This window comes from Heterodontus francisci, chromosome 20 (genome assembly GCF_036365525.1).
Source record: "Heterodontus francisci isolate sHetFra1 chromosome 20, sHetFra1.hap1, whole genome shotgun sequence".
NCBI classification, from domain to species: Eukaryota; Metazoa; Chordata; class Chondrichthyes; order Heterodontiformes; family Heterodontidae; genus Heterodontus; species Heterodontus francisci.
The window spans coordinates 52,808,330-52,830,111 of record NC_090390.1 but is presented as its reverse complement, the minus strand read 5'-3'; positions in this window follow the sequence as shown (position 1 = coordinate 52,830,111).

Genomic DNA, 21,782 nt, shown 5'->3' with positions numbered 1-21,782 from the left:
AAGCACCCCCCAATTCTGGTAAAATACCGGCGGTGGCGGGAAGAGGCCCATGGCTACTTAAGGGCCTTGATTGGCTTCTGGGTGGAGAGGTCATCCTTGTCCTTCCCTGTCCTGGATTAAATTTCAAAGTGGTGGGAAGGTGATGGGCACTCCACTACTACCTTCCCACTCAATTTTATGGCCGGCCCTCCTCATTTCTGTTCCCGTTCCTGTTCCTTGGGGACCCATAAAATTCAGCCCATACTGTCATATACTGATGCACAGATTAATCTTTGGCACATGTCTCTCACATTTGTGGGTGTTGCACAACAACATGGCATCAAATTCAAAGGAAAAACCCCAACCAGAGAAAGGATTACAAATCACAGGGCCTTGACTCCCTTGGAGGAGACTATCCCTGACAACCCAGTCTATCAGAGCATGGACATAATAGTGAATGGTAAAGTGAGTAGACCTGTCACTAGCTCAAGTTTAGTGTTATCCTGCTCTCATGAAACTGTAGACCACAGCAACATCACAATGAAATAAGGTCTCAAGTACTGACGTAATTGCCACACTTTGTAAAGACGAATTAAGACACAGCAGGAATGCTGTTTGAAATCATATAAATGCGACTGAAGCTCCGAGAATGCAAGAAATTGATTTTTATTTCCTCAATCAAAAGTATGATTCATTTGTCAACATAGTTCATTGGCTTAAACATTTATAGAAGGTAAGAACTTCACGCTTGGAAGCTTTAATCAGAAGGAGAAAAGGCTGAATGATTGAATATAAGGATTGCTCGTCTTTTACTAGTTATCAGTTGTGGGACACCTGAGCCGGCTGCCTGATTTTAACTTGGACTAGGCCTCAGTTAGATCCTAATGGCTTCAGGTTTCAGACATACTTGATGCTATAAAATTTTAGCGTGTAAAATTTTGAAATGTAGGCAACATTTTGTAACAAACTTAAATTGGAATTGACCCCCAGACAATATATCAAGATGTAATCAGTTAGTGAACAATTCACATTAGTTGACTAGATATGTTTCAAATACAACTTCAGGCAACAAATACTTCTTGTATAAATATCTTTTTGTTTTAGACTTCATTGTTTATCAACCTGATGAAGATTCTTGGACTGAGCATGTGAGGTACTCCAAAGAACTCTTGTTTCCTTTCTTACATAATTTCCCTGGCTGAATCTTTTAAAATAATGACACAGAGAGAAGAATTGAGGGAATCTGAGGTACACAACAGGTTAACACACTATTCTTTCATCTCTAAGACAAGAGATAAACTCCAGTCCACAATGATGCTGTCTCTCTCTCCTCTGTGAAAGTCCTATATAAAAAGAATTTGGCCAATCTTGATCCCCTTCCTAATAGCATGTGGATCCACTGTACAAAATTGACATAATTTGCACAACAGCACGAAATTGACAGTAAAATTGGCAATTACACTCCAAGAGGCTAGAAGTATGGCTGTTGTAGGAAATGAAAAATTTCACAGTGCTGTAGTAAGTGGGTGCTCTTCTGAAGCTGAAGTTAAAGTATGTTATTGCAGTAGACTTGAAAGAGAGTTACACTGCATTTGGCCGAGTTTATATCTAACCTGAGAGTGCTTGAGGTTAACACTGAGGTCAAAAGTAAAAAATGTTCTGATGAGTCTATAATAGTCCTTGACTACCTAATCCTTTGTAAAAGGAATGATGGTTTGTTTGCTGCAGAATTGGAAAACTATATGGAGTCAAAAGGGTTAAGGATGTAAAACATGGTTTGTGGAGAAATAGTTATAAACAAATGGGGTAGAACTTAAGCTAATGTCAGAATCAATTTATTCTTTTTACACTAAAGTGTGAAAAGGTTTTCTGAAACCAGTCTATCTCATTCAATTACAGACCATAAAATGTCATCTCTTTTTATAAAGCATAACCTAATTTTATAACCATCTTGCATAAAACATTAAATTATGCTCTTTCCAACTTGTGTAGGTTTGAAGATGCATCAGTTTGATTCATTATAGGATTTTAGATATAGATTTACAACTGCAGTGGAATAAAACTCTGATGGCAATATACAACTGTGCAAAACATAATATTATGGTCACATTAAATATACATTCTAAATTAAAAGGGTAGATGTGGTCTATACCCATGCATAAAATCCAGATAATTATGCATTCTTAGCAGATGGATATGATGGTAGTTTAGTTATTTCCTGTATGTTGTTCTACTGATGAAGTCTCCAATCCACCTCAACTAGTGAAGGAATATTTTACAGATATCACTCAAACCATCTAACACCTGCATATCATGTATAAATTTCAAAGACTGAAATGAAAAATATCTCGATACTAATTATGGAGAGTGTTATGACCGAGGCTGGAGGAGTGCACTGTCTTTCTCAAGTCCTTCCAGTGACCTTTTTTTAAAAAAAAAACAAAGACTAGCATCTATGAAATCTCTTCAGTCTTTCAAATGAATCAATTTACACAATTTTTAACACGAGTCCTCAAAAAATATTTAAAAATGGAAGCACTTTCATAATACCTCCATCCTTGGAGGAATGAAATGCCATTTTTAAATGCATTTCATTATCAAGAGTGGAAAAAACAGATGAAAAAATATAAAAACAAATTTACACACTCATTCTAATTCACTCTTTACCTGTAACTAATAGAGTTATGCTCTGTACCATCTTTGTACATAGATAACTCAAGGTTAAATTCTAGACAAAGCATCAGCAATTACATTGTTTTTCCCCGCAATAAGGATAATCTTTAAGTGATAGGGTTGCAATAGTAAACTCCATCGAAATAGTCTGGCATTCTGGCTTTTGAATTTTTCCACAAAGGGTTATGATCAGTATATACCAGTGTATTTCTATAGTTGTGGCAGACATATACTTCAAAATGTTTAAGAGCTAATAATAAGCCAAGGGTTTCTTTTTCCACTGTAGATAATCTCTTTTGGCGTTGATTTAGCTTTTGGAAAAGTATCCCTCTGGCCTTTCTATGCCTGATTCATCTTCTTGTAACAGGACTGCACCAAGCCCCAGGTCACCATCATCAATTGCTACCTTGAAGGACTTAGTGAAATTTGGAGCAGCCAACACTGATTAAAATGGCTTTCAGCCTCTCAAAAGATGCTTGGCACTCTCCTGACCACACTACCTTGGCTTTCTTTTTTTGTAGGAAATCCATCAGTGGAGCAGCTATAGTACTAAAATTTGGTACAAACTTGCAGTAGAAACCACACATCCCCATAAACCTCATGATTTCTTGGTTAGTCTTACGGGCAGGAAACTCCATCAATGCTTGTAGTTTTGCTGTTCTTGGCAACACTTGTCCTTGCCCTACTGTATGCCCTAGGTAGGTTACCCATGCATTTGCAAATTCTCTTTTGGCAAGGTTTATCACCAAATCAGCCAACTGTAATTTTCTAAACAGAGCTTTTAGTTGTTCTAAGTGGTTGTTCCAAGGGGTCCTTCCAAGAGTCATTGTATACCAGCACATCATCAAGGTAAACCACACAGTTAGGAACACTGGCTACCACTTGGTTCATTAGTCTCTAGAAAGTTGCTGGAGCATTTTTTGACATTGGAAAGGCATCACTTGGCATTGGAAAAGACCGTCTGGTGTGACAAAGGCCGATATTTCTTTAGCTCGGGGTGTTATAGGAACCTGCCAGTATCCCTTTAACAAATCTATTTTGGTAAGAAACGTGGTATTGCCCACTCTGCCAATACAGTCTTCCAAGCAAGGAATTGGGTAGGAGTCTGCCTTTGTCACTGCATTAACCTTTCTGTAGTCTATGCAAGATTTCGTTGAACCATCAGACTTAGGCACTAACATGACTGGGGAGCTCCAGCTGATTTGACTGGGTTCAGTTAGATGGTTTTCAACAGGAGTTAGATTTCTGCTTTCACCTGGGCCTGTTTCTCAGGACTTAAGTGATAAGGATGCTGTTTTAAAGAAGAGGATTCTCCTACATCCACATCATGTATGGCTAAGGTTGTACATCCTGGTTTGTCCCTACAGACTCCTTTAAATATTGTGAGTGGCCTAGTTAGATGTTCTCGTTGTTCTGCATCTAAATAGGAAAGCACAGTGTCTAATTTCCCTAACAATTCAGTATTAGCTAAGTACATAGTAGGATGTTCAATTTGAGAATTGTCTAGGCCTCTTTCTGCTTTAATCTCACTATCCCTTTCATCCTTCACTGTCCCTGCTATCTGACATACCTGTTCTTGCTTATCCACCTCCCCGCGGTGATATTGTTTCAACATGTTGATACGACACAGCCGATTCTTTTTCCAGCAATCTGGGGTGTCAATCAAATCATTTATTTTACCAATCCTTTTGACTAATCTATATGGTCCACTGAACTGTGCTTTCAGTGGTTCACCCTGTAATACTAACACCTCATCCCCTGGTTGAAATGTTCAGGTTTTGGCACGCTTGTCTGCCCATTTCCTCATGGTTGTTTGGGAAGTATTTAGTTGTTCCCAAACTGCTTTGCAGGCTCTCAAGAGCCAGAACACGGATACATAATATAACATGGAAGATTCATCCTTCTTTTCTAAAATCCTTTTTTTCAATAGTTTTTAGAGGACCTCTTACCTCAGGATCTCCTCCTCAGGCCAGAAAGGAAGGTGCTGATGGTGGAAGTGAAGTCCAAAAGCCTAAGTGTTCCCATTGCCATAAGGTGGGACAACTTTGTGCAGAATGCTGGAAGTTGCAGGGTAAACCCATGGGACTTATTGGGGTACACAAAGCCAATGCAGCGAAAGGGGCCCTGACTGAGAGTACGACAGATCAGGCTGTAGCTCTGACTGCAGCTGTAAGGCCAAGTACAAAAACCGTTGTAAGTGCGGGGGACGTGAACAAGATACCTGAGAGTTATGGGGAATTCTTGTCAAAAGGAAAAGTAACTCCTTATCCCTCAAATGAGGCAGGCAAACCTATAGTTATACTTAGGGATACAGGAGCCACCCAAACTCTTTTGCTGGGGAAAGGCATAACTTTTCCATCATAGAACGCATTGAATGCCAAGGTTTTAGTGAATGGTATCGGCGGAGATATTTTCCCGTACCTTTGAAAATTGGTGGTGTCGTAAATAGAAAGGCAGAAAGTCTTAGATTACAGGACGATATAGATGGGCTGGTAAGATGGGCAGAGCAGTAGCAAATGGAATTTAATCCTGAGAAGTGTGAGATGATGCATTTTGGGAGGACCAACAAGGCAAGGGAATATAAAATGGATGGTAGGACCCTAGGAAGTACAGAGGATCACAGGGACCTTGGTGTACTTGTCCATAGATCACTGAAGACAGAAGAACAGGTAGATAAGGTGGTTAGGAACACATATGGGATATTTGCCTTTATTAGCCGAGGCATAGAATATAAGAGCAGGGAGGTTATGATGGAGCTGTATAAAATGCTAGTTAGGCCACAGCTGGAATACTATGAACAGTTCTGGTCACCACACTGTAGGAAGGATGTGATTGCACTGGAGAGGGTGCAGAGGAGATTCACCAGGATGTTGACTGGGCTGGAGCATTTCAGCTATGAAGAGATACTGGATAGGCTAGGGTTGTTTTACTTAGAGCAAAGAAGGCTGAGGAGGGAACCTGATTGAGGTATGCAAAATTATGAGGGGGGTAGATAGGAAGAAACCTTTTCCCTTAGCAGAGGGGTCGATAACCAGGGGGCATAAATTTAAGGTACGGGGCAGGAGGTTTAGAAGGGACTTGAGGAAAACTTTTTCACCCAGAGGGTGGTTGGAATGTGGAACACACTGCCTGTGGTAGAGGCAGGAACTCTCCCAACATTTAACAAGTATTTAGATGAGCACTTGAAATGCCATAGCAGAAAAGGCTACAGGCCATGTGCTGGAAAATAGGATTAGAATAGATAGGTGCTTGTTGGTCATCACGTTCACGATGAGCTGAAGGACCTGTTTCTGTGCTGTATAACTCTATGACTCTATGTTTTGGGTGTACCTGCAGTGTGAACTAATGTCTGGAACAGTAACCGTAGGTGTTGTCCACAGTTTGCCTGTAGACGCAGTTGACCTACTCCTGGGAATGATTTGGTCAAAGCGAAGGTTGTAGCTTCTCTAGTAGTCAAAGAAAGATCAACTGAAGTCAAAGAGACAGAGCAGTTGCAGGAAAAGGTTCATGTGTAGTGACCCAAGCAATGGCTAAACAAGTTCCATTGTCGGAGGTCAAATTGGCACCACAAACAGATAGCCAAATATCTGAAATTCTTTGGGAATTTGGATAATCCGAAGGAAATGTTCAGTAAGTCTTCTCTGATCAAGGCTCAGCAAGCCGATCCAGAGTAAAGTAAAGTGGCCCAATCAGCTCTAACTGAAGCTGAGGCAAAGGGAGTTCCGGAAGGCTACTATATTAAAAATGGAATTCTGATGAGGAAGTGGAGACCTCCTCACAGACCTGCAGATGAAGAATGGACAGTAGTTCACCAGATAGTGGTACCACCCAAGTATCGCCGGGAAATATCAAGGATATCCATGAAATTCCTATGGTGGGACATGTGGGGATCCAGAAGACCCAATCACGTATAAGTCAACATTTTACTGGCCAGGTCTTTCCAAGGACTTGGTGCAGTTTTGTAAAACGTGCCATATGTGTCAGATTGTGGGAGAACTGCAACCTGCCATAAAACCGGCACCTCTAACTCCCATACCAGTTTTGGGGTACCATTTACTAGTGTGTTGGTAGACTGTGTGGGGCCTTAACTGAAAATAAAAGTGGGACATCAATTTATATTCAGTATTATGGATATCGCTACTCAGTTCCCAGAGGCCATTCCCTTGAGAACAATTTCTGCTAAGGTAGTGGTAGAGAAGTTAACCCAGTTCTTCACTAGATATGGATTACCAATTGAGATTCAGTCGGATCAAGGTTCCAATTTTATGTCTAAAATTTTTCGGAAAATTATACTGGGTATACCACCCACTAACACAAGGGGCTTTAGAACGGTACCACCAGACCCTCAAAACGATGATCAGGGCATATTGTCATGAATATCCCCATGATTGGGACAATGGGCTGGAATTTCTTTTATTTGTCAGTAGGCATTCACCTAATGAGTCTACCAGTTTTAGTCCTTTTGAATTCGTTTATGAACATGAGGTAAGAAGAAGGAAGTTCTCTTTCCAATCCTTGGCAGGAAGATGTCTAAAATGGATGCTCACCAGGCCTGGAGAGAGATGGCTGTGATTGTCACTCCCTAGACCTGGGGTCAATGCAGGACTAATTTCAGCACTGACGAGAACAGCAACAATGTGTGCAGGTTTTCATTTCTCTATCTCTCTCAATAACACATCCCCCTCACCCCCTCCAGCACTGAACAATTCCTTCTACTGTATCACATCCTTCACCACCCATCTTATGGGCCCATTATACCACCTCTCATTCTCAGTCCAAACACGTACTCACCTCTTGCTTGTTGCCTTCACAGCAGCCACTAACAACATTCTGTTCTCGTATGGTAGCTATTGCAGAACAAGAAATTTCTCTCATTCCTCACTACACCCTCCAGGCATTTGCTCAACATCTCCACATTCTGCTTTCATTTGCTTCTTTTCTCTCTCAGTATGTGCACTGCATGCAGAACCTCACAGACATGCACTCCCCTTTTCAGTAGCCTTAACTTACCCTCTCTTTCTGCAGGAGAAAACAGTGCACAACACAAGGGAGAGGAGTAAGACCAGGGAAGGAGCACCCAATATCTTGATCCTCTGCAAGCTGGAACTGCAAGCTCCTAAGCTCAGTGGCCCTCAAGAGCTATCCATATTGAAGATTGGGGACTTATCTAAACAGGTTCTTTGGCTATTACCCTGGCTTGTACTCCTAACGTAGCTCAGCAAAATACACATGCAGCAAGCTTGACAACAGCAAGCTAGATTGTGAAGCTTTCTAGTGTCAGGATATCTCTTGTTCCATTTTTTCTTTCCTTGAGGTCCTTCTCATAAGCAAGAGAATCTAAAAAATGATACCTTGGAGAAGGGCAAATCTTCTGAGGAGACACTGTCGTGCACTCCATCCCTTTTAAACAACACCACAGAGATTGACACCCTGGGTGGTTAGAATGTTAGTTATAGGTATCTGCAGTGGTGACACACCCAGCATGAGTGACAGGTTACGGCAGGGACTTTCCAGGAGACATCTTACTGGTGAGCGAGTTGTTCTCCTAGCTCTGCTGAGAAAAATAGAGATGTGCACTTCTAGTCAAGCTATGAACAGAAAAATACTTGCCTTGCTCAAGCAGTTATAAGATATCGGAAGGTCTGCCAGGGAGTTTCAGCACCTTTGTGAGAATATAGAGGATGCTGCTTCCAGCTTGTGTGCCATCATCTTGCAGGGCATCAGCGTTCTAAATTGGAACAAGTGGCCAGCTGCAGGGAGGCTTCATCCCTCCTAACAGAAGTTGATGTTAGCATCCTTTGTAGCTTTAATCAAAGCTCAAACAGTTACCATCCAGATTTGGGACTCCATCTTGGAGAGATTGGTGAACCGAAAAGACAGGGGCTTTCAAGGCCTATCACCTGTAGGCTGCTGATCTGACGCTCAGTGGGACTGCTGAGCCTCAGTTCCATGACAGTGGCAGAATAGGAGCGGTACATCCTGCCCTCTCTCTGGATGTCTGCACACTCACCATCCCCTCAACCAATGTCCATCATGGTGACAAAAAGCCAGCTGAAATGCTGCAATCTGCAACCAGGCTCACACAAGTTCGAGCACAAAGTTGATGACCACAAGCATTTCAAAGGTGAACACATGAGCAATAGCAGCCTTCCACCAGCCGCAGACACTTGAGGGGTTACCTCATAGCAGTAGTACAGTTAGTAAACCTTTTTATGAAAGACATTATGGGTTGACAATTGGGTGAAAGAAGATTTCAAAGTAATTAATGTTTGCTATTAAATGAACCATATTGAGCTCATTTGGTCCTGATCTGCTGTCTTTTCATAGCTACATTGTCAGTCTGCCATTCACATAAAGTTGGCTGATTGGTTTCAATATTCTTTAATGCTGGATTAAAGGAATGCTGAAGAGGGCAACAAGGACTATTAAGGCAAAGGGACTCTGTAACCTTTCAGCAATGGGAATGAGCAGGTCACCAGATCTGATACCTCGCCCCTCTGACTGCAACTTCTTGCTTGCCCTCCTTCTTTTGCTCCTCCCTCACCTTTGTCCAATTCTTTCTTGTCAAATAATTATTCTCTCTGTTGCTCTGCCTCCTCCAACTGCAATCCGCTCTGTATTGCCATGTTGTGGAACTCATCCGTCTTTCAGATGAGGCATTAAACTAAAGCCCTGCCTTCTCAGGTGGGCATAAAAGATCTGTGTCTGGACATGTGACCATTTTCAAGAAGGTTCTTTTTACACCTTGGACCCTTTAAAAAGTCTGTGAATTGGACAAAGGGCAGGCATTTGAAATATTTGCTTTGACCTGCCTGGGGCAAGAGAGAAAGACCCAGAAAAGTGTTACCTCTCTCTGTAAAGGAGACTTGCATCTCTTGGAAAGGAATCCTGCATTTGCAGATTCCTATTGTCTCCAGTCTCTGAAGAATTCCTGCATCCAGAGTGGTTCCTGGTGCCTCCTGTGTTTTGGGAGATCCTGAAATCTGAAGAAAGCTTCTACTGCTAGACTGCTGTTTTTTAAAAACCCAAGATGACCAGTTGCACACCTGCTGAAAGATCTGTGTGATGCCTGCTGCAGACAAATTGCCTTGAAAGCCTACCCATCATAGACTGTTCATCAACCTCGCCTGGAAAGACTTTGAGTAGCATCCGACTATTTGACTCTGGGACACCTCACTGTACTGAAAACATCCTACCAGAATGTGATAAACTCAATTATTTTTATTATTCCTTTTATTCCTAAGAAATAGGTATAAACCAAAAGTCTTTTTTCCCTGGTTAACCACTTTTTTTAATGTGTGTGTGTGCACTTGAGGTTAAGGAAATGGGGGTTTTCATATATAGATTTATCTCGTTAGTAGTTAAGACCTATTATTTCTTTTCTAATGAATAGTTAATGTTGTTGTTGTTTAAAGAAACCTAGTTTGGTGTGCTTTATTCTGAGGGAAAAATACAGTGTTTAATTTGGCTATTTTTCAGTAGGAGGGAAACTTTATTTGATATGCTATGACCTGTGGAGTAGTGGGGCTGAATTAGCAGTGCATTACTCCCGCCTTGGTCCTAACAGTTGTAAAGTGCTTTGGAATGTCATGTGGTCATATAAGACACTATATAAATGCAAGTTTTTCTTTTCTTTAACATACAGCATGCTAAATAATTTGATAGAATTGGTGTGGGACATATTGTAGGGAGCTCCCTGACCTATCCAGGCAACTGAACCCATTGCTTCATCAGTGGTGTGCTTACTGATGTTCCTGGTGGTCCTATGGTAGTGATTGATCCTGAGCTGTTCAGGCATAGTGGGATGAGGAATGGTGTTGTCTGCAATGTGTGCAGAGTCTAACCCTTGTCCTTAAATAGCAATCCTCTTATGTTCCTGGAAGGGTGGAATAGTGAGGATGAATGCATTGTGACAGCTGCCTCTGAAACTGAATAGACGTGCATGATCTTTCTGCAGTGATCACAGACAGCTGCATAGTAATTGAGTGATAGACGTTCCTGTTGAGGTACAATTTCTAGTGTCTTGATGGCTATATGAGTGCAGTGGCTAATGCCCTGGACAAAAGGGAAACCAGCCATTGCTGCAAATCCCAGAAATCTCATTTTTAGTGTTGGTGTCTATTAGATCGGTGATTGTATTATGTGGCCCTGGAAAATAGGGCATTGGTGGCCTGTTTGATGCAGTTGTGCACTGCAGACTGGAAGATGCAGGTGATACCCCTCTAACAGCCTGGAAGGAACCTAGGACAAAAAAGGTATAGGTGGCTTTGACAGCCACTGGTAGAGCATGGCCACCTGGACAGGAGGCAGCATAAATCAGCATTACCCTGCCTGGTGCTCCTCAGTTCCCACTCCAGAGACTCGAGCACAAATCGAGGCTAGCACTTCAGTTTCATACTGAGGGCTTGCTGCACTGTCAGTGGTTCTGTCTTTTGAATAAGACATTAAACCGAGGGCCTGCCTGACTTCTCATCTAGAGGTAAAAAATCCCATGGCACCATTTGAAGAGCAGAGGAGTTCCCATTGGTGTCTTGGCCCACAATTATCCCTTAACCAACATCACACTAAAACAGATTAGCTTGTTATTTGTTCCATTGCTGTTTTTGCAAACTTGCTGTGTACAAATTGGCTGCTGCATTTCCTACATTACAACAGTGAGTTACATTTCAAAGTATTTCAATGGCTGTAAAGCACTTTGGGATATCCTGAGGTTATGAGAGGTGCTAAATATAAATGCACATTCTTTCTTTCTCAATAGCTTCTCAAAGTGCTTATACTGGGTGGGAGCATATACCCTTTAAAAATAATTGCAAGTCAGGACCATTTACTGTGTGTGATCTTATGGGAGGAGGCCTTCTAATTAGCCACCTCTGCGTCCACTGTCCAAGTAAGGACAGCGGGCAGGTTCCTTGGAAGGACAGTAGCCCCACCGGCAGAGGTGGGCACTGCTCCTGAAGATGGAGACCGCAAGGGCACCTCCATCTTTATGCACCATTTGAAGAGGTTTGTAGTTTTTAAAAATAAACTGTGGCCACAGCTGCCAGGCCTCCCCTGCGAAGGGAAACCCCTCCACAGGATGGCCTGCAGCCATAGCTGAGGCCCATTGATCCTTGTGCCTCCACTGTTTTTGTGTGTTTAGGGGGGAGCTGAAAGAGGCCTTGCCGTGCTTTGGCCTCAATAGGAGGCCTGTCCGCTGCTAGGAAAATCCCGGTGGTATCCCGCTGGCTCAAAATCCTGGAACTCCCTTCCTAACAGCACTGTGGGTGTACCTACCCCACATGGACTGCAGTGGTTTAAGAAGGCAGCTCACCATTATCTTCTCGAGGGCAGTTAGGGATGGGCAATAAATGCTGTCCTAGCCAGTAATGCCCACATCCCATGAAGGAATATTTTAAAAAATCTGCCCACAATTGGGCACTTAATTATGCAGATTGGCATCTGCCACTGCCGGGGAGGTAGCCATTGTCAGTTTCACACTGCTTCTGGCAAGATTAGCCTGAGTCGGGAATGCATCGGTGCATTGACCTGATGCCTTCCCCTTCGACATTCCTCCCAGTCCCCCCTCGGCAGGACCAGGAAGATTCCGCCCACCATCTCTTAATGATCTCAGCCCTGCCAGTGAGAAGAGTGACACCCTCAATATTCCTCAGAGGCATAGTGTTGAGCTGTACATCTCCCTTAGCACATTCTAGAAGCACTTTATGTCATTATAGTCTGCATAGATTTGGATTTTATTGCTGTTTTAGTTTAACTAATGATCTTTCATTTGCCAGCAGCTGGGAGAGGTAAGAGCTCATTACATATAAATATGTGAGCAATGCTGCAGGTGATCAAGCAATTAGTAAAAATGCTGCCTGTTATGGATATTCATATGATTTGTGCAATGATTATACTTGCAGCTGGTAATAGGTTAGGAATATTAAAAACAAATGTGTAAGGTTAAATTGCACTATATGAAGTAAATGCCAAAGTTTGTGACAGGTATTTCAAAGTTAAACTGGATGAATAGGTGTCAATTGATTTCCAGAAATAATGTTCATTAACCCAGTCACTTATATGAAATTGCCAAAGACTTGTATTGTTACACAGGATGTTATTCAACTTCTGGAGTTCTCCAATGGGTAGTTTCAGAGGCTCTGGTATGACACTGAGAGCTAATGTGACGGGAAGGAATTAAGCCAGTTTTCAGGCAACACTAACAGGTTTTGATTGGTGGCTGTGAGTGTAAACTCACGCTTTCTCTCTCTCTCTCTCCAGAATTACAAGTAGAATATGGATATTGATGATAAGTGAAATGATGATTGTTATGGCTATGGAGTAATTATTGCCCTTAGCACTTCTAATGCAGAGCATTGGGTCCGGGAAGAACATATTGCAAATTTTGCTCGGCACCTCCCATACTCTTCTATCTATTAATTTTAATGAATGGCATATCGCACATCTGAATTCCCAATATGTTCCCTTGGCACAAGTCGCTCTGCATTGGGAATGCTAAAGACAAAAAATTTCCCTTAAGTTACTTAGTCTGAAGGCCCCATTGTATGAAAAACAAAGAACTTGTTTGATTCTGGTAACTGTTACCGTATGTGAAACATAATATCTGACTTCAGTTGTTTTAAGCATTGGGTCTGTTGCAGTATGAAGTCTTATTAAACTGCTCAACAATGTCCAGCACTTACAAGATAATGTGATATTTACAGATAAGGAAGGTAATTCAGTTTATTTTAATACATCCATCCGGAACACTACATTCCCCCCCATTCACCCCACTGCCCACCCCACATCACCTCAATGCTGACATTAGACCTCTAATTGGTCTATGTTGTTTTCTGCCCTACAGCCAGTCTCTTATCCATATTTAAGTTTTGCCCTGAATCCTCACAGGTTTGAGCTTGATCTTTTGTGTGAAACTTTATTAAATGCCTCTGAAAGTCTAAATACACAATATTATAGGACGTACCACAGTCCACTTGAGGAAGTGACAACTCAAAGAATCAAGGTGGCTGGTCAAGCAGGATCTCTCCTGTCTAAAGCCGTGTTGACTGCTGTTAACTACATTTCTGTTATACTGATAATCATTAGATTTGCTCCAGAAGGCATGACACCTGTGAGGAGGGGCAGGAGGTGATTTTCTCTGTGTGGGAGGTGGGGCAGCAGGGTTAAAACGCTTCAGATTGATCAGGGAGGGGGTTGATGGCAAGGGGTAAAGGACAAAGGTTCTGAACATTTTTGGGGGGGGCCGGGGTGGGATGGGGGGAAAAGGGAAGGAATGATGTGTAATGCCATTGGGGGGAGGGGGTGGGAGAAGGCATGGAAAGCTTATTTTGTTCATTTTAAAAAACTTTAAAGTCACTGTTCCTTGAAAATTTAAATGCTCATTGAGGGCGGTAAGCCCTTTAAAAATGGCACTGGCGCCTGCACGTTGGCGCCGGACGCTGTTGCCAGGGACGGCTCGCCCACCCCCACCACGTCATCGGGCGTTTGGAATTGCGATGGTTCCACAACGTGGGCCCTGTATGTGCGGGCTGCAAATTTTTCCACCTGCTGCCTATTTCGTCGGCGGGCTTTTAAAATGCAGCCCATGATCTCAGGAACTTGGGCAATAAGTCCATAACCAATATTACACTAGAATGAAAATGATCAATCCTGGTACCTTTCCAATAAACTGTAGTTATGCAGATTAAATAATTTCACTGAAAATGGAAACATTCTTTTGGTAAGTAAGATCTTATCAAAATGTTTAATCATAATTTTAGGCAATGCAGGAGGCTGTGGATTTAAATTACTTCGCTCCTATCTAGTCCATTGACTAGCATGCATGGGTTACATAACCCATATTTACAATCGATAATACTGTTACAGTATTCTGAAAACTTATCAAAGACACGCTTACTGTAAGGAAGTATCATGCAATTTACAATGCTGTAGAAATGGTACTTGCTGCATCAGTTTTATGATGTGAAATAGGTGCAACTAGGACCAATTTCAGGGATCAGTGTCCTGCACCCAAAGGATGCTGGAAAGCTGTCCGACCCAATATTGGGGTGGACCACTATTTAGGCATTCCTGGCAGTTGCCTAAACAGGCTTTTGGCTCCTTACATAAGCCTTCTTGCCAAAGGTGGAGTGGAATGAGTCCACCTACGATTCTTCAGCAGCTGCCTTTTTTAATTCAAAAAAAGATCCTGTGGAGCTAAGAGGAGCAGACACATATCTCTACTCCCACCCCACCCACCACTCCCCAACACCAGAGCACTCAATCATTTCCCTTCTGTTGCCAATCAGGTTGCTGTCAGTGAAGCAAATGGCCCAACATTCCTCTTCTTGAAGTGGGCGAGCGGCCCGTGGAAGTACAACAGGTGGCAGTAGGTCATCCAAATAATGGTAATGAGGTCCTAGGCCCAAATTCAAGCCAGTCTCCAGCTTCTTGGTTGGTGCGCTAACTCTATGCAGAGCATCCACTTCTGGTCCAAACATGGGCCTTAAAGGAATTTCCATCCCATTAAATGTTTGTGCATGGAAAAAGACCACGTGATCTGTGTTTATGTTAGTGTAAAATAGCAGATAAAGGAACTTCAGACAAATGCATGAAGTATTCATACTTTTTATATTCATTCTAAAAGATAAGAGCATCACTGGAAAAGTTGGCATTTATTTCCTATCCCTAATTGCCCTTGAAGAAGTGGTGCTGGGCCACCTTCATGAACTGCTGCAGTCCATGTGGTGAAATTACTTCCATAATGCTGTTAGGTAGAGAATTCCAGGATTTTGACCAAGTGGCAATGAAGGAATAGTGATATTGTCTCAGCCAGGAAGGTGTGTGACTTAGAAAGGAAATTGAAGGTGATGGTTCTTCTTGTTTTATTCATTCATGGGTTGTGGGCATCACTGGCAAGGCTAGCATTTATTGCCCATCCCTAACTGCCCTTGAGATGGTGGTGGTGAGTTGCCTCCTTGAGCTTTTCCTTGGTTCTCCCACAGTGCTATAATAAAAGCAAAATACTGCGGATGCTGGAAATCTGAAATAATTCAATGTACTTTATCCACAAATGATAGTTTTGCACTGATAACAATTGAAGTCAAAATCATTATATTGCACAAGAGGTTAATATAGATCGGTTACTCATGAATCAGTTAAAAGATTAACATTTTTGTTACCTTTCTGATAAGCAATTGTAGTAACCATCCCAAAAAGACTACTACCTATCATTTTAATGCACCAGAAGTTGGTGTGAGTTCAGGTAAAACCAGGCAAAAATTATTAACAGAAGCAAGTGTGCATCTCTACATATAAGAAAATCCAGATGCAACTCATTTATTTTAATCTGGACAAAAATAGTCCCAAGTGTACTTTGAGGTTTCTGCTATGAAGAAACAGCAAAGAAAATAACAGAGTAACAGGTTCCAGATGCTAATCATTAGAAAATAATGAAGTTGGAGGGGTGGGTCACAGGTTCCAACCCTCTCAACATGAAGTAATCCACTACAAAAGATATGGGTCAAAGCACAATGAACAACTTTTTAAGGACACTGTTTTCAGTGAACACCTTTTTCTGGTAAATATGTTTATTAAGAAGCTACTTATCTAAAAATATAGTATCAAAATAGTGACTTTTAGAAACTTTTTTTTATCCAACATGAACTAAGTTGATAAAGGATCATCACTATTTGACTTGGTTCTTCTAATTCAATTAATGTTATCATCATTTCCTTATTGTAAACCTGGTCAGAGCAGGGGAGTGCCAGAGCAGAAGATGGGTTAGTGGTTGGAGTTCTGATGTTTACTTTGCTGATGCTGGAAATTTATTGAAAGCTTAATAGCATTAATAATTAAGACTTCCATATCAGATGAAGCAAAGTGGAAAACCAGACTTTTGACATCTGATTTACATTTTAGTACTTTAACAACCACAGGAAAAACCGGACTCTCTCAAATCTGAGCAGGTGGTCACCTTAATTTCAGTGTGAATTTTGGTAGTAATATAATGAGATACAATTACTTACTGTTTCTTCCCACTCACCTAAAACATTTTAAACTACATTTTCCAATAAAGTCATTAACATTCTGGTGTATTAATAATGCTTAGTGCCACAAAATGAGATTTCACAGGACTGATTTCCCCCCATCACCTTGGTCCCAAGTCTGACCCACATCAAGTAAGGAAATCCCTAGCATTTCTGTGTGCAGTTTTGGTCCCTTTACCTTAGGAAGGATATTATTGCCATAGAGGGAATGCAACAAAGGTTCACCAGACTTGTTCCCAGGATGGCAGGACTGTCCTATGAAGAGAGATTAGGGAAACTGGGCCTGTATTCCCTCGAGTTTCGAAGAATGAGAGGTGATCTCATTGAAACTTACAAAATACTTAAAGGGATAGACAGGGTAGATGCAGATAAGATGTTTCCCCTGGTTGGGGAGTCTAGAACCAGGGGTCATATTTCAAAATAAGGGGGCAGCCACTTAGGACAGAGATGAGGAGAAATTTCTTTACTCAGAGGGTTGTGAATCTTTGGAATTCTCTACCTCAGAGGGCTGTGGAAGCTTAGTGATTGAGTATGTTTAAAGCAGAGATTGACAGATTTCTAGATGCCAATGACATAAGGGGATATGAGGATAGTTTGCGAAAAAGGCATTGAAGTGGATGATCAGCCATGATCGTATTGAATGGCGGGGCAGCTTTAATGGTCTGAATGGCCTACTCCTGCTCCTATGTTCCTAAAAGCTGCAGCAACCCTACACAAAAGAAAAATCAGGTGAAAATGCTCTACCTAGATGATACTTCATACCTCTTAGCAACTGGTGAAAGGAACCATTCATTTATGTCTGGGTGCAGACTATCTGCCGACATGCATGGGTCACTGTGAGTTAAGACAGGTGTAAAGAGATAATACATCAAAAAAAATCAAAGTTATGCAATGTTCCTGTTAGATTAACAGATATTGTTTATAAGATTGTGTTCAATTATTGTATAAAAATCTGGACAACAGGAACCTGCTGTATATACAGTAATTCCTCGTTTAATGCGGTCGATGCATTCTTGAAAAGTGCCATGTTAATAGAAAACAATTTCCCCATAACAAATAATGGAAACGGTGTGGGTTGAGAGATGATAGAGATATTACATGTAACAATGATTACATTTTTAAAAATAATTATTAATACAACAAAATTTCACTTACCTGAGATGGTGGTGGTTGCTTGTTGTTGTGGTGGGTGGGGTGGAGGGGTGAGTGGTGGGCTTGTTGGGGGGGTGGTCGACGGTGTAGAGTCATCAGGATCATCAACTGAAGATGATGAGAGAGGTGGAGATGGCGATGGAGCCATATGGGGCTGTGTATCTTCTCCTTCGGAGGTCAAAGGCTTAGGAACATCAGGATCATCACTTGAGGATGCCTTTTTAGTAGATTTTATAAATTTGTCAAGCGACAGTTGTGTTGCTAGTCTCACTTTTTGTTTATAAAGCTCACGATAGCAACGCATGGCATCGTTCATTAGTCTGGCTACTTTATACCTGTGTTCTCAATCTGCATTATCTTCAACAAAGATTGCCAGTGCTTACTCAACATGAAGGAAAGCTTTTGACAATCTCTTGGTAACCAATATGCGAGCAGCAGGTGCAACATCAGCAGCCGCCTGTTCCTTCTCTCGTTGCTCGTCCAGTTGCATCAACTCTTCATTTGACAGCTCCTCCTTATGCGGTGCAAGCAACTTCTCCATGTCAGCCTCGTCCACCTCCTCAAAGTCAATCTCTTTGGCTAAGCTGACGATCTGGTGTCTTACTTTGGTCACATCCTCGACCACCCGGAAGCCCCTAAAGTCATGAACACGTTCAGGCTGCAATTTTCACCAAACCCCATTCCTGCAGGCCGACAATACTTCAGCCCACGACTCGGCAATTATATCGCTGGCATCCTCGATATTGAAGGCATGCCAAAACTCCTTAATTATGGGTTTCCCTTCACCATCTGTTTCCTCAATTAATTTGGCGAAGGTTTGGCGTAAATAATATGTCTTGAATGCAGCTATCACACCTTGATCCATGAGTTGGATCAATGGTGTCGTGTTGGGTGGCAGGGAAACAACTTTAATGTTCTCCGAAAGATCAACAATGTTTGGAGGATGACTGGGAGCATTGTCAAGAATCAGGAGAATCTTGAAGGACAAATTTTCTATTGCGCAATATTCTTGCAGTTCATTGTGGAGATAAACAGTAAACCATTCTGGGAAAAAGTCCTCTGTTATCCAGCCTTTAGTGTTTGATTGCCAGATAACAGGAAGATGTTTGTTTGAATAGCCCCTCACGCTCTCGCTATCTCGGAATGATAAACCATTAATGGTTTTAACTTGTGGTCACCTTCAGCATTTCCACCAAGCCACAGACTGCAATGATCTTTAGCAGTTTTAAATCAGGCGCAGTTTTTTCTTCTTTGGAGATGTATGTTCTTGATGGCATACGTTTCCAGTAAAGACCAGTCTCATCAATGTTCATCACCTGCTTAGCAGTATAGCCACCACCTTCAATAATTTTTTACAGGAGTTTGGGGAAATTTTCGTCTGCTTCGATATCAGCAGGAGCTTCACCAGTCAGTTTAATATTATGCAAATTATTGCGTCTCCTAAAGCATTCAAACCACCCGTGACTTGCAACAGAAGGTTTTGTTTCGGACGCATCAGGTTCTTTTTTTCAAGTCCTCGTACAAGATTTTAACTTTCTGTTGTAATACGAGCAAGCATAGGGGCATATTTTGTTGGTTTTGGGGTGTTCGATCCCGGTACTCCACAATCTTTCCATAGTTTCCATTATGTTTGATCGCGTACGATTTATTTTTGTAGCACTTAAAGGCGGTCAGATGCTTGCAACTTGCTTTAATCATTTCTGGGTTTAAATGGATTGTCCTTAATATTGATTCACTTAGAATGAGAGCTTGTCCTATGTCAACAACGCGTTCACCTTTCTCATATCTCTCTATTACTTCCAATTTAACCTCCAACAAAATAGATTTCCTTTGATAAGAGTGTCTGTTTGAGCAAGAAGCATTCACTGGTTGCTTTGCACTCATCGGGGGGTAGTTTTATGCTCTCCCCCGCGTTGGGTTTGGAGGCAGGAAGAGCATGTAATCGGGTGGGATGGTGGCAGGGGAGACCCCGCATCCTTCCCACCTCAGTTGAAATGAAGTCCGAAGTGGAAAGTCCTATGAATGACCTTCCCGCCCTGCCACCAGTTGATGCCCTTAAGTGGGCAATTAATGCCCAATTAAGGGCCTTATCCTGCCTCTGCCGCAATTAACCAAGCAGCGGGCAGGCGTGTCGCTACACACGAAACACGGCAGAAAAACTGTGAGGGTTGCATGCTGGCTCTGGGTGGGGGTGGGGGGTGTTCCTTGTTAAGGCACTTAGTGCCCGAACAAGGGACCCAGCTTTGGGAAGGGAGAGTCCTGCTGACAGCCACCCCCTGCCCTTGCTGTCAACCCCCTTACACCCTCCCTCCCGTGACCCCCCCACCCTGCGGGGCTCCTCCCACCCTGACCCACCTGTGGCTTGGGTCCAGTGCTGCTCCTGAGCCTCGGGTGGGTGCTCTGCGATGGCGCTGCTCAGTTAAAGAGCTTCTGGACTCTGATTGGTGGCAGCTCAGAGGGTGGGACTTCTGTCACCAGGGTCCTTGATCCCATGGAAGGCCTGCCGCTGTCCAATTAAGTGCCTAATTGGCACCTGGTTTGGTGGGACTCCCACAGAAGGGCCGATGTGGGATTCTTGACACGCTTTTGCCGAAGGTTGAGACCCCCGTTGCCCCGATAAACTTCCGACCATAATTTCAATGGATGGCACTGATAGTTTGGCAAGATCAATACAATTCCGCACACACAGTAAAGCTGGTAGGGCAAAGAACTGAGATGAGATGAGGATACACGGCATACTGTATCCTTCCGTGTGTAGACCCACAATTCCCATACCGCTCAGCCGCGCAGCAAAGTACTGTACCTAGTTCATTATTGACTGACCGCTCAGAAACTGTATTATAATGGCACATTCCGTATTGTGCAAAAAGTGTTCCCAATAGAAAAACCATGTTATAGTAAAAATGCATTTTGTGAACATTAAGTGAGGAATTACTGTGTATGATTTATGAACTAAGATTCCTGTTGTTGTTTTCCTTTACAATTAATTGGTGTGTACTGCCCTCCAGTGGTTTTCCATCCATTTGGTTGACCAAGTAGCCTGTTGCATAAACTCTACAGCATTTTTTATATAATATATATAATCACCCTCTATAAAAACAAAGGTGACCGCGGTGACTGCAACAACTACCGTGGAATCTCCCTGCTCAGCATAGTGGGGAAAGTCTTTGCTCGAGTCGCTCTGAACAGGCTCCAGAAGCTGGCCGAGCGCGTCTACCCTGAGGCACAGTGTGGCTTTCGTGCAGAGAGATCGACTATTGACATGCTGTTCTCCCTTCGTCAGATACAGGAGAAATGCCGTGAACAACAGATGCCCCTCTACATTGCTTTCATTGATCTCACCAAAGCCTTTGACCTCGTCAGCAGACGTGGTCTCTTCAGACTACTAGAAAAGATCGGATGTCCACCAAAGCTACTAAGTATCATCACCTCATTCCATGACAATATGAAAGGCACAATTCAACATGGTGGCTCCTCATCAGAGCCCTTTCCTATCCTGAGTGGTGTGAAACAGGGCTGTGTTCTCGCACCCACACTTTTTGGGATTTTCTTCTCCCTGCTGCTTTCACATGCGTTCAAATCCTCTGAAGAAGGAATTTTCCTCCACACAAGATCAGGGGGCAGGTTGTTCAACCTTGCCCGTCTAAGAGCGAAGTCCAAAGTACGGAAAGTCCTCATCAGAGAACTCCTCTTTGCTGACGATGCTGCTTTAACATCTCACACTGAAGAATGCCTGCAGAGTCTCATCGACAGGTTTGCGTCTGCCTGCAATGAATTTGGCCTAACCATCAGCCTCAAGAAAACGAACATCATGGGGCAGGATGTCAGAAATGCTCCATCCATCAATATTGGCGACCACGCTCTGGAAGTGGTTCAAGAGTTCACCTACCTAGGCTCAACTATCACCAGTAACCTGTCTCTAGATGCAGAAATCAACAAGCGCATGGGTAAGGC